This window comes from Gossypium arboreum, chromosome 8 (assembly GCF_025698485.1).
Source record: "Gossypium arboreum isolate Shixiya-1 chromosome 8, ASM2569848v2, whole genome shotgun sequence".
Classification (NCBI taxonomy): Eukaryota; Viridiplantae; Streptophyta; class Magnoliopsida; order Malvales; family Malvaceae; genus Gossypium; species Gossypium arboreum.
This window is the reverse complement of record NC_069077.1, coordinates 59889848-59904697: the sequence shown is the minus strand read 5'-3', so window position 1 is coordinate 59904697 and position 14850 is coordinate 59889848. Positions and strand designations below refer to the sequence as shown.

At 37.0% G+C, this 14850-nt stretch overlaps 1 pseudogene; it reads right to left on the bottom strand.

The window, feature by feature from the left end:
- Positions 1 to 10840: 10840 nt before the first annotated feature.
- LOC128296610 (protein MODIFIED TRANSPORT TO THE VACUOLE 1-like) lies at positions 10841 to 12465 on the bottom strand (annotated as a pseudogene).
- Positions 12466 to 14850: the final 2385 nt, after the last annotated feature.

Below are 14850 nucleotides of genomic sequence, written 5' to 3'. Positions count from 1 at the left end.
ATTTAAACAATTTGGGATTCAGGAAAACAATTTAAAAAAAAAATTTTTGAAAACATTTTTAAAAGGGGTTTTTTAAATTTTCCAAGCTGGGTTTAAAAAAAACCCCAAACCCTTTTTTAAAATTTGGTTATTATTGTTAAAAAAATTTCTTTAAAAAAAAAGATTTAAAATTTTTTGTTCCTTTGGGTAAAAAGGGGGAAAATTTTTTTAGGATTTTCAATCCAAATTTTTCCAAAAGAAAAATTATTTTTTAAAAATAATTTTGTTTTTAAAAAAACCCAAATTTAAATAATTTATAAAAAGTTTTTTTTCTTTTTAATTTTTTAAAATAAAACCCCCTTTTTTTTGGTTTTTTTAAAAAAAAAAACCTTTGAAAGGTGAAACTTAAGGAAAAAAAACCCTTTTCCCAAAAAAAAAACCCCCCCAAAAAAAATTTTGAAAAAAACCCGCCCACGAAAAAATCAAACTTCGAAAGTAAAATAATCCCGAAAATTTAAAAAAAGAAACTAAAACCATTCAATTTTTCCCCCAAGAAAATTTTTTAATTTACAATAATTTTGGAAAAATTAATGGGCCTTGGGAAAAAAGGGTTTTTTTTTTAAAAAAGGGAAAAGGGAAAAAACCCTTTCCATTTGACAAAAAAAATTTTTTTCTAAATTCCCAATTTTAAAATTTTTTTTTAAAAAACTTTGGGTTTTTACAAAAAAATAAAAAAATTTTGCAAAATTTCTAAATTTTCATGGCTTTAAATTTAAATTTAACCCCGGAAAAGGGATTAAAACCCTTTAAATTTAAAAAATATGGAGGTTAAATTTTAGACCCAATTAACTTCTCCAAAAGGGTTTAACAACAAAAGGCCTTAAACCCCAAAACAAAAGGGGTTTTTAAAAAATTTTAAATTGGCTAAAACCCAAAAAAAAAAAGGGGGTATTATTTTAAACTAAAAAAAAAATTAGGAAAATTTTTAAATTAAAATTTTAAATTTTGTTCTTAAAAAATTAAAAACCCCAAAAGGGGGCCCCCAAAAACCAATCCCAAAAAACTTATAAGGAAAAATTTTTGGGGGAAAAGCCCCTTCCAAAATTTTCCCCTTAAAAAAAAAAAAAGCCAAAATCCCCCCTAAAAACAAAACCGGTTTGGAAACAAACAAAAATCCAAAGGTGCTTCAAGGAACCCAAAACAACCCAAAATGACTGATAAAAAAGGAAACAACTTTAAACCAAAATTAGAAAAGGTTTTTAAAATTTAAAGGGGGGAAGGTTTAAAATAGAAATATAAAATTTGTTAAAATGGGCCCTAAACCGAAACCCAAAACTTTAAAAACAAAACCCTTTTTTAAAACTTTTTGAAAGTGGAACTAAAAATTTTAAAAATTTTTGAAAAAATTTTTTAAGAAATATTTTTTAATAATAAAAATTGAAAATGGGGAAATTTTCAATTGTTTTTAAATTTTGGTTTAGGGAATTTAAACCCCTTAAAAATGTTTAAGCAACTTTTGGGACCAAAGGGGATTAAAAATTTGGGGGAAAAAATTTTGGGTAAATTTTAATTTATTTTATTTTGGGTTTTGGGCAAAAAATAGGATTAAATTTTTTTGGGGACTTTTGGGAAAAAAATTATTATGGATGGTTAATTTTGGGGGAAAAATTTAAAAAAAAAAAAAAAAGGTTGGATGGACCCAATTCTAAAGTTGAGAAAAAAGGGTTTTGGATCCTTTTCCATTCAGCCAAAAATTTAAGGGAAAAAAGGGAAAGGGCCCTCCAAATTTTGGTTGGGAAAATTAAAGGTTTGGCATAAAAATTAAGGATTTTTTTTCCTGAAATTTAGGTTGAATTGAAGTTTTGGGCAGGCCAAAAAGCCCGTTTAATTTTTCGGTAAAGGAAAAAATTTGTTTAAAATTTTTTTTGAAATTGAATTTTGAAAAACTTTTTTTTTTTTTTTTGGTAAATTTTAAGTTTTGTTTAAAAATACAAAAATAAAGGTTGTGTTTTTAAATTGGGGGAAAAAAAAAAAAAATTTGATTTATTTTTGCTTGGGGAAAAAAAAAAATTTTGTTTTTTATTTTGAAAATTTAAAAAAAAAATTGGGTTCCCCTTTTTTAAAAAAAAGGGAATTTGTGTTTTTTTTTTGGGGAAAATTTAAAAGGTTTTTTTTAATTTGGTTTAAAATGGGGGTTTTGAAAGGGGTTTAGATTTTTTAAGTTATAGAAAATGATGATTTTAGGTTTGGTTTTTTTTTTTTGGTAACATTTTTCCAGGTGGATTTGTGTTTATTAAGGAAAAAATTGATTTGTTTATTAGGGGTAGGATTTTTGGTTTTTTGTTTTAAACTTAGTTCTTTTTCCATGAAATTTGTTTGTTTAGTTTTTTATAAAAAGGGTAATTTTCTTTTGTGTTTTTTGGGGTTTTTAAATTTTTAAACAAATTTTATTTTTTTTAAAAAAGGGCTAAAAAAGGGAAATTTCTAAATTTATTAAAGGGAAAGGGAAAATGGTTGAAAAAATTTTAAATGGAAAAAATTTAAAATTTTGGGATTTAATGAATTTTAAAGTTAAATTGGGATTTGTTTCTTCTGCCAAATTGATTTAAAATTTTTTAAAAGTAAGGGGGTTTTTTGAGGGTTTGGGAATGATTTAATTTAAATTTGGTTAATTTTGGGTTGTTTTTTCTTTTTTAATAAACAGATCCGCGTGACGACTTCCGACGATCGGAGGCTATCTTCGGACTTTCACGGATTACTTTCACTTTCTGCTCAGCATCCCTAATCAAATCCACCGAAAATCTTGCTTTCACCGAAGTTCGGTCCAAAACAATGGTGTACGGCATTTACGATCGCATAAGGCCTCGTAGGGTGCCATCTTAATACTTGATTAAAGCTGTTGTTGTAAGCGAATTCAATCAACGGCAAATACCGCTCCCATGAACCACTAAACTCGAGGACGCAACATCTTAACATATCCTCAAGTATCCGAATTATCCGCCGGATTGACCATCTGTTTGGGGGTGAAAGGCGGTCTTGAAATGCAACTTGGTACCCAAAGCTTCTTGCAACTTTTTCCAAAATCGCGAGGTAAATCTCGGATCTCTATCCGACACGATGGAAATAGGCACCCCGTGTAATCTCACAATCTGAGAAACGTACAATTCAGCTAATTTGTCCATTGAAAAATCCGTACGTACGGGAACAAAGTGGGCCGACTTAGTCAATCGATCTACCACGACCCAAACCGCATCCTTCTTACTTGCTGACAATGGCAGTCCGGATACAAAGTCCATTGTGACTCGATCCTATTTCCACTCGGGTGTCGTGATTGGCTGAAGTAATCCTGAAGGCACCTAATGTTCCGCTTTCACTTGTTGACATATTAAACATCTCGAAACAAAGTCGGAGATGTCTTGCTTCATACCATGCCACCAAAACCGACGTTTCAAATCATTGTACATCTTTGTACTCCCCGGGTGGATTGCCATTCGGATACAATGGGCTTCATTCAGAATTATCGAAATGAGTTCCGAATTCTTTGGGACACACAGACGACTTTTGAACCTCAAACAATCGTCATCGTCGATTTGAAACTCCGAGTCCTTGTTCGGAACACATGCAGCCCGTTTTGCAACCAACTCGTCATCGACTTTCTGAGCTTCTCGAATTTGGTGTGTCAATAATGGTTTGGCTTTCAATTCAGCCACTAACACACCGTCGGATCGGACGGATAAGTGCACATTCATCGTCAGAAGTGAATAACGATTTACGACTCAAGGCATCCGCAACCACATTCGCCTTTCTCGGGTGATAGTCAATGATCAGCTCATAATCCTTTAACAGCTCGAGCCAACGTCTTTGTCGCAGATTTAAGTCTCTTTGGGTCATCAAATATTTGAGACTTTTGTGATCCGAGTATACATGGCACCTTTCACCAAATAAGTAATGTCGCCAAATCTTTAAGGTGAATACGATGGCGGCCAATTCGAGATCATGAGTCGGATAATTTTTCTCATGTGGCTTTAATTGCCTCGACGTATAGGCCACAACTCGACCTTCTTGCATTAATACGCAACCTAACCCAAGTAGAGAGGCGTCGCTATAGATGTCAAACTCTTTGCCGGACTCGGGTTGCACTAGAATTGGGGCTTCAGTCAAATAAGTTTTCATTGATCGAAACTTTTTGGCATTTCTCCGTCCATTCGAACTTAACATCCTTTTGGAGTAGCCGTCATCGGCGTGGCTATCGTTGAGAAGCCTTTACAAATCGTCAAGAATAAAAGCAAGCCCCAAAAGCTCGAACCTCAAGAATATTTCTGAGGCTTCCAATTAAGTATGGCTGAAATTTTATTCGGTCGACTCGAATACCGATCTGAGATACCACATGACCCAAGAAGCTAACCTCTCTTAACCGTAACTCACACTTTGTGAACTTAGCATATAATTGCTTATCCCGTAAAATTTGCAAAGACTAACCGCGGTGTTCAGCATGTTCGGTCTCATTTCTTGAATAGACCAAGATGTCATCAATGAACACGACTACTAATCGATCCAAATATGGTCTAAAGATCTGATTCATTAAATCCATAAATACCGTAGGGCATTAGTGAGCCCAAACGGCATCACTAGGAACTCATAGTGACCATATCTCGCTCAAGGCGTCTTGGGTACGTCCGAATCTCGGATTCGCAATTGATAATAGCCCGATCTCAAATCTATCTTCGAGAACACCGAGGCTCCCTTCATTGATCGAACAAGTCATCAATACGCGGCAACAGATATTTGTTCTTTATCGTTGCTTTATTGTCGACGATAGTCGATGCACACCGCATGGTTCCATCCTTCTTCTTCACGAACAATCTGGGCACCCCAAGGTGAAAAACTCGGCGAGCAAAACCTCTATCCACCAATTCTTGCAACCGAGCTTTCAACTCCTTTAATTCCGTTGGTGCCATACAATACGGAGCTATCGAAATTGAGTGGTACTGTATCAATTTGATGCCAAATTCTATTTCCGAACAGTGGTAAACCCGGCAATTCTTGGGAAAACATCCGGTATTCACAAACCACGGCACAGATTCGGGTTTCTTTTTGATTCCTTGTCATCGAGCACGACGCAAGGTACGCTTCGCACCCTTTTCTTACATATTTACGGGCCAACATCGCCGATATTACAAATTGGCAACCCCTTTAAGTCCGTAGACTCAACCCTAATTATTTCATTATTCGCGCACCTCAAATCGATAGTCTTGCTCTTGCAATTTACAACCGCATCGTGCATGGTCAACCAATCCAAACCAAGAATAACGTCGAACTCATCGAACGGCAAAAGCATCAAGTCCGCGGAAAACAAGAACCTCGGAACACTAGGGGACTTTTCTTGCACACTTTGTTGACAAGCACGTAATGACCCAAGGGTTTGACACCGAATTACAAACTCAGAGACTCAATGGGCAAAGTCTTTATGGATGCTAAGGTTTCATATATATGAATGAGTAGAACCAGGGTCAATCAAAGCAATCACATTTGTATTGAAAAGAGTGAAAGTATCGGTAATAACATCGGAGAGGCAGCATCCTCGGTATGGCAGATGGCATAAGTCCTAGCAGAGCACGAGCCTCGAGATCCGATGGTAGCATCTCTAGATCTCTCTCGACCGCCACCGACATTGCCCATATTTCTAGGTGGCCTACCTCGAGCGATGGTAGCACCCGGGTTTGCACTCTGACTTATAGCATCCTCGGGCAATCCTTCATAAAGTGGTCGGCCGATCCACACTTATAGCAGGAGCGATCACGAAACCAATAGCTCCCCGAATGCCATTTGCCACAATGTGGACACTCCGCCCTCTCTCGGCGATCATTTCCACCACCGGCGATCGAGGTGACTCGTGTGGTCACAGGGGGTCGATCGCGTCCTCATCTAGAAAAGCCCAAAATGCCTCTAGACCGGCTCACATCATCTCGAAATCTCTTCGATGCTTGTTGAAGAGACTTTCCCGAGGACCTCTTTCGGAATTCTCCAGTTCCCACATTAGCTTTTTGTTTCTCCTTTCTAAGCTCTTCGGCTTTACAAGCTCGCTCAACAAGTACTACGAACTCTCGTATCTCGAGGATGCCAACAAACATCCTTATATCATCATTCAGCCCATCCTCGAAGCGTTTGCACATAATAGCTTCGGACGAAATGCATTCTCGTGCGTACCAGCTAAGCCTCACAAATTTTCGTTCATAGTCGGTAACTGACATCGAACCTTGCTTAAGATCAAGGAATTCCCTCCGCTTTTGGTCGATGAATCTTTGACTGATATACTTTTTTGAACTCGGTTTGAAAGAATTCCCAAGTCACTTGCTCTCTAGGCACCACAAGTCGAGTACTCCACCAATAGTAGGCGGACTCACGTAGCAAGGAGATGGTACACTTTAAGCACTCATCGGTGTACAGGATAGCTCATCAAGCACCGGATAGTGTTATCTAACCAAAATTCAGCTCGCTTCGGCATCATCATCATCCGTAGCCTTAAATTCAATGGCCCCATGTTTTGAATCCTATCGATTGGGGCTTACTTGACCTTATTTGGTCAGTCACCGGAGGTATTGTAGGTGCGGGGTTGCATTTGTCGGGAATGGAGGTTGTGGAACAGCCGTGTTAGTTCGAATGTATTGATTAAACCATTCGTTCATCACACTATAAAAGGCTTGCCTAGCCTCGCCATTAGGATTGCTGGCCATAGGTTGAGAGTCCGGCCATTGTCCCTTCTTGGGAGCAGCGCCACACTCTCCACATCATCAGCTATCGCTTTCGGTTGGGATCGGGATCCATTGCTATAAACAAACACAAAGTCAAATTGTCGTAAATCACCACACTATCGATTCATCATTTAATGGCATGTATAGCTAGACCCCAAACACATCACGGTAGTCCTAGAATCGACTAAACCGTGGCTCGATACCAATAAAATTGTAACACCCGAACCCGAGACCATCGCCGGTGTCGGACACGAGGGGTTAATAGCCAAGTTCACTTGTTTTGCCCATCCATTTGACATTTTCAGTCAGGCTGGAAAAACTGCGTCACTGTCGCCTTAAAATCATATCTCGAGTTTCAAAACTCGGAAACTGGTTTCGTAAATTTTCCTGAATTTAGACTCATATATCCATCCATGGATTTATTTCTAGAATTTTGGTTGGGCCAATTGGTACAGTTTATTAGTTAAAGTCACCCATGTTACAGGGATCGACTGCTCTGACCTTCGCGCGGTATAACTTGAATATCTCTCTGTACAGGGCTTTAATGCTGGTTCCGTTTGTTTCTAATGAAACTAGACTCAAAATGAAATCTGTACATATAAGGTATGTCTCCTAATTCTTTCTGGATAATTTATAGTAAATTTTTAAAGTTTCAACTGGGAACCCAGAAACCGTTCTGGCCCTGTCTCACAATAGCTTTAATATCTCTTAACATGTAACTCCTATGACCATTTCGTTTCTTCCATATGAAAATAGACTCATCAAGGTTTATTTACATAGCTTATTCACTATTTAATTCCAATCCTACGAATTTTGGTGATTTTTCACATTCACGTCACTGCAGCTGGCAGCATCTGTTTTTAAGGTAGGTCTTACCTATTTGGTAGTCTCCATGAACCAACTAGTCTTGCCATACATAGGTTCATATATGATCATTTTAACCATGCCAATGGCTGATCATGTGACCAACATTCCCATTTCCAAGCCATAGCCACATCATGACACCAAATATATATACATACAAACCACAATTAGTCTAAGTCGATACTTCACTTTTACGAGCCATTTTCGCATGGCCGTACATATATACATCACCACATATTTAACCAACAAGGGGTAGTCCTATACATGCCATTTCAAGTTCAACCAAGAATTTATACCAAAATGGGGGCTTGATAGTGTGGATGACTTCGACTTCAACGATCCCGAATCCGATTGCTATCGGCGAAATCTAGAAAAGCGAGAGCCAAAGCAACGGAGTAAGCATTTTATGCTTAGTAAGTCTCAAGGAATATAATCAACTCTAATTACAGCAATACATTCACATAGCCAAATGCATCATTTCATTAATACACATTCTTACTTCACACTTCATCATTATATACTTTCACAAAGTATCAATCAATTCAATAACTGAAATTCATTAGTCGATTGAGCGAATGTTGCTCAAACATGTCGACTTTCCAATGCACATATAACGTACCTTATCCTTTGGGCTTTTCGAGTGTACTAATTGAATTCATTACAGCAACCAACACTCACCTCCAGCCCAAGATTCTTGAATATAACCGGATATAATCACGTGCACAAATGCCTTGGTCTTAGCCCGGATAGAATAACTCGCACGAATGCCTTGGTCTTAGCCGGATAGAATAACTTCGCATACGAATGCCTTGGTCTTAGCCCGGATATAGCCACTAGCACAATTGCCTTCGGTCTTAACCCGGATATAATTTCCAGCATAATTGTCTTCGGGCTTAGCCGGATATCATTCAATTTCTCATGTACACATACATCAATAATCATTGGACATACATATTTCATTTTCGTTACTAAGGCTCAAACGCACATATATTCACAAGCATATTCGCCTTGGGACTTAGCCGGGTATCATTCAATTTCTCATACACGCATAAATCAATAATCATACACATCCATACTTCATCTCACATAATTCAAGTAAGGTCACTTCTTGAGGACTTACCTCGGATGTTGTCGAACGGCTTTTTCGGCTATTCGATCACTTTTTCCTTCCCTTGTCCAATTGTGGCCCTCTTAGCTCTTGAGCTAATTCAAACAAATTCAATTTATTAAAACCTCATTGTGCTTGCTTATGGCGAATATGACAAAGAGTTTAAATGGTCATATGGCCACTCTTTAGCTTGAATACACAATGGTCATGCACATTTTATACTACATCAAGCAATTCAATACAATTTATTTGAGCATCAAGGAAAAGCTAAGGCCTTCAATAGGCTACCCAAGGCCGAATATTCATGTACATGTTGAGGCCAATTATGCACTTAATACCTCACAAAACAGCATGCATTTTACTAGTTAATGCTTTGCACATTGTTAAAACTTATAATATAGCATCAAGCACTTATATGTGTGCTAGGCGAATTGTGCTTGCAATTTCACAAGCATTCTTCAACATCTTCTTCTTTAAACCAATATATTCATCACTTACTTCATAGCCAAAACATCATGTGCAAACATATATATACAATATGAGCATGGCGAATTTCAAGGTGTCCATAGCCATCCAAAAATACAAATTTTAACTAACATGCAAGAAGTATGAACCATGCTCATGAATGCATCATGGCCGAATATGACAATCATGGTCCTTTCAACTTCAATCATGGTTAAACACAAAAAGAAAACTCAAAATCTTACTCAAGAGTAGACAATCCATCATTGCATGCATCATCATCAAGCTTCACACTTAGCATGCAATGGTTTTATCACCATAACAACTTTGGCCAAATACCATTTCCATGGCATAACAAGGATTTGAGCCATGGCTAACATGCACATCAAGTTAGCAGCCAAACCATGCATGAAACTCCCAACACAACCTCATACATACCTTAATCTTGATGCAAACTTAGCCAAATCTCCTTCTAGATCTCTTCCAACCCAAGCATGAAGCAAAAATCCTCCTCTTTTCCCTTAGTATTTTCGCCAAGAAGATGAGAAAGGATGAACAAATTTTTCTTTTCTTTCTTTAGGACATTCGGCCAAGCCTATGGAGAAGGATGAACACTTTTTTTTTTTCCATACTCTTATTTTATCATTTCTAACATCATCCATTAGTAAAACATGTTGGGAACATGTTTCCCCTTGCCCATAATTTGTCATGGCTGGCCATCCACCTTAGGGAATGGGATAATTGACATGCAACTCCATTTATTTCACTTCATGCATTATTAGGCCACTTAAAAATACACCTATCACATTTTCAAGTCCTAGCACATGGGTCCTCTCTTATAAATTTGCACCTAATTAATAAAAATCGAGACACGAAATATTTACGCATACCAATTCCACATACAATAAGCACGGAATATAACACTTAATTATTCTTGTGACTCGGTTTCGTGGTCCCGAAACCACTCTCCGACTGGGGTCACATTAGGGGTGTCACAAAAGGCTACCTACCATCAAATCTCTAAGAATATAATATCATATCTTCTAAGATTACATATCTTAGATAAGATATGTAATCTTATAAAATAATATCTTATAAGATTCCATATCATATCTAAGATCTCTAAGATTATAATATCATATCTTTTAAGATCATGTTTCCATATTTGTAGATGGACCTTCAATCTCTTCAAGCAACGGGCCAGTCCGATTGGGCCAACCAGACTTTAATCTGACAAGCTTCTCCAACAGTTCCTTGAATCGGGCCAGCTCACGTGGGCCAAATATCCCCATCTAAGTAATAGACCTCCATCGGATGCATTTGGTTCGATGGTCACGGGCTCTGAACTCTGGCCCGTGACACTAGTACACTAATCAACTTGGATATGCATAAATATGCCACCAATTCGATGCAAGACTTTAATGAACTCAACAAGAGGGAAAGCTCAATTAGTCTTCCTACACTTTATCATCAAGCCAAAAGAAATTTTCCTGTCCCTAAAAGGAAGTTCTCAAGAATGAGTTGGATGAATTTTCCTAAATTCCAATGACATCAGATTACTGAATTAGAGATTAATATAGATGTTTAGTAAAACAACAGGGGGGAACCCCTCAAAAAGCATGCCACCAAAAATAGTGCTCTATGTTGGATCTTAAATCATAAGAAAGAAGATATATTATCTTTCGGTTATACGTAAAGCAATGGGTTGTACATTTACCTTGTTAGCCTTTTCTCTGAGAGAAGTTTGGGGAGACTCAGACCATCTCAAAATAGCATCTTTATTCTCGGTAAAATAAGAAGCCACAATTAGAAAATACTCATCTTTTTCCTCAAAATGGACTCAAGCACGCACACAGCTTTCATGCGAACCTGATCATCAATAATTCTAGTTAAAATTAAAAGATAAAACATAAATACTTCCACTATTTTTTGGGGGGGTGGGGGTGGAGGAGGAAAATTCAATATAAAATTATCAGAAATATGACAAATGATCATCTAATTAGAACAGGGTGCCTGCATGAATAGGTGTTATGCGTTAGAGTAGAAAGCCAACGTTTTAGCTAAGCACCTCCCGTCCTCACCATCACTGCCAGTGGCCTTGTCATCTCATGATTCGGTACATAGGAGAAAAGAGTTACCTGCCATATTGGCGATAGAAGCTTAGATTCAAGTGCATGACTTAAAGCTAATACATCAAGCTTTGCACCTCCACTAGAAAAGATTGAATGGCATCTCGAGTAGGTCGTGAGACGAACACCACCGGATGTCACTATGGTCTCCAATAACCTCTCTTCACGAAGTTTTAGTCTCGAATGATTTGAGTGGATTCCTTATTTTTGTTTCGTCTTATATTCTCCTAAGTCCCGCCTCAAGGTCCACTAGCGTATTCATGGAAACTTCTTAAGTGTCCTTTGGGCAATACAACTGGTTCATACCTATCGAATTGTCAATTTCGTAGTCAATGACCTTCAAAGCGTGGGACCCTTGTTATTTCCGTTGTCATTCTTTCTAAACGAATGAACCCGAGTGAAACTACTAATTCCGCTTGATAGATGCACATCCAATACCAATAAACTCACCGAGAATTGATTTCTTATCATCTACGGGAGTTTCAAAGTTTGTATTTCCAAATCCTTGTATTCGTTTATTCGGATCATCAAGAAGCGAAGGCTTGCTGCTATTATTGTCCTTTGTAAATATAGCGAAATAGTCTCTTGAGCATTGTCCTTACTGACCTTATTGAGTGCATCCCCTTCAAAGGATCAGCTCCCCTTGTAATGAAGTAACTGACGCATAGCGATTTGAGTTCCTCTGCATCTCTCTCCTAAACTCCACACCACACCTTCCCACAACATATTTTATCAACCTCAAAGCCTGCAAAATATCACTAACAACCAAGTATCAACATGTTTTGATAATTTATAATCTTAGGATACAATTCCCCGCATGTAACCATGCAGTAACTCACAACATTCACATGGCAAAACTTCATCCCTTTTGAATAATTAGACTCCTCTCCAGTGGAAAATTTTTTCATAATGTACTACATTTAAGCAAAATGAAACAAATTCGAAGCGAATTGAATGAAATCACCTTTTGTTTAATGATCGGACTTTTGTGATTGAGTCGTTTCAAGATAAACTCGGTGACCACTTTCACGATACTAACATGCGAAGATCTCAAGAGTTCGGCGATCTCATCTAACTTATAAACGGGTGTTACTTTGTCTTCATTAGAGGTTGTCGAATCGATCATCCGCGATCTCCAATACGATTCCACCGTTCGCTTGCTGGAATCCATTCCGAAAATTGACGAAAAAACAAAAAAAAATATTAAAATTCAAAATTTGATTGAATTTGAAGAGTTCAATATTTGATCTATTCACTTTGATCGTTTTGATTGAAAATGATGAAAAAATGTTGGTGAATTTTCGATTTGATTGCGAGTAATAGCAGAATTTGAATGCGATCCAATTAAGGTATCGTCCATTTGTTATTTGATTTCTTTGCCTTTAAGAAATGGAAAAATAGGTAAAAACCATAATCTGAAAACTTCAAAACTTAAACAGAGGGAAAAGGAAGAGAGCGAAGAGCCAAAGACATGATTTGGTTGTTTTGGCTTTTATAGATTTCTAAAACATTTCAATTATTTTTGGAGCTAAGGAAAAATGGAAATTAAAAGATGAATAACAAAAGAGGTAAGAGGAAAGTACCTGGATGGAGAAGAAGGAATATGAAGAATGGCGCAAGGGGGAAAGACTGGTGAGAGTTGAAAAATGTCTTACAGAAAAAAAAATCTGTAAGACATTTTCCTTAAAAAATAGGCATTTTACCTGTGATTTTGAAAATATTTTCCCTTATGTAAAATGTTTTCAGTCAAACAAACATCAGAAAATCAGGAAAACATTTTCCGGAAAATGTTTTCCTATCAAGCAAACACACCCTTAGAAATTTTTTTACCCTAAATAGGGGTCACACGTGTAACACCCCTTACCTGTGCTCGACACTGGGACAGGATATGAGGCATTACAGGACTTAATCACAAGCAACATACAAAACTGGGCCATAAAAATTTTGTTCCAATTAAATCCATTCATACATTTGCAAATAGTCCTTATATGGGTCTACGAGGCCCAAAATATACTGATAAACTATAAATTATACATATTTTCACCCCATGTTTAATGCATTTTATGGATGTTTCCTCATTAGAATTGGTGAATTCGATGCTCCTAATGCTTTAATTTCATGTTTTATGCTTAGGAGAGCATAGGAGAGCGAAAGGAACGAGAAACGGGCCAAAAACAGAGAAAATGGGCCAAAGTACGAACTTAACACGGCCTGGACTTCCTCACATGGGCAGACCACACGGTCGTGTCAATTTGGCAAGCTCGAACACGGCCTGAAGTAATTGCACACGGGCGTGTCACATGGGCGTGTCCCTGCCAAGCCCAAGTTGAGTCCAATTCGGAAAAGGCTAATTTTGAGGGCCTCTAGGCATTCCAAAGCCTATAAATACACCCTAGAGAAGGAAGAAAAGTGTGACGGAGAATAAAAGGTAAGGAATTACTCCAAGGAAGCCAATTGATCCATCTTAGAAGCCGGATTCATCATCAAGACTGAAGATTTCTCATCAATTTCCCTTCAGGAGTTTTGGGTTTTCTTTATGTTTTGTATTCTTTATTCTTCTAAGATGTTTTCTTATTTAGTTATGAATTAAACCCCTAAATACCTAAGGGGAATGAAACCTAAGATGAATCTTGTTATTATTTTCTAAATCGTATTATAAATATTTAACTTGTTCTTAATTATGTATTCTTAATTCTTGTTTTAATATCCCAAGATACTGATTCAAGACAAGCTCTTATTCAAAGGAGAAATAGACCTTGTCTAAGATTACATTTTGTCATAATTAAGCGGAGTTGATTGCGCGCTTAGAAATAGGGTGACAAGACTTTGTCGGATTAGGGTGAAACCTAATAAGGGGATCCATAGATCAAGTTAATGCAACCCTAGAGTGTTAATTAGAGAAAAGTCTCGGTTATTCAATCTAGGGATTAGACGTTATTAGTCTTGAATAGGGATAATAACACAACTTAGGGATCTCTACGGAACAAGTTGAATGAATAAATCGTTCGATTCAGAGCCAGAATAACAAGTAAGGTCTAGGTGGATTTTTCCTTAGGTATTGTCTCAAGTCAATCGATTTTTTCCAAAAGCAATTCCCCAATTCTATTCTCTGTGAGTTCTTAGTTTAGATAATTAGTTAGTTAAAAACAAAACCCTATTATTCTTAGGCTAGATAATAAAAAGACAGTAATTACTAGTACTTTTAGTTCCTTTGGGTTCGACAATTAGGTCTTGCTAAAACTATACTGCTGTTCGATAGGTACACTTGCCTACATCGCGATAATAGTTAGTTCAAGAACGAGTAATTTTAAATATTTAAAACCTATCACGAAACCTCACGATCAAGTTTTTGGCGCTGTTGCCGGGGAACTAAGATATTAGGAACGCTTAATTTTTATTACTTTAGCCATTTATTTTTCTTGCAATTTAATTTTTTTATTATTATTTATTAAACCACTCTTTCTTTCTCTTGGCAGGTTTTTATAGTTTATGACTAAAAGAAACCCGTCGGGACCATTACTTTTTGACGAAGAAATCGATAGCACAGTTCATAGAA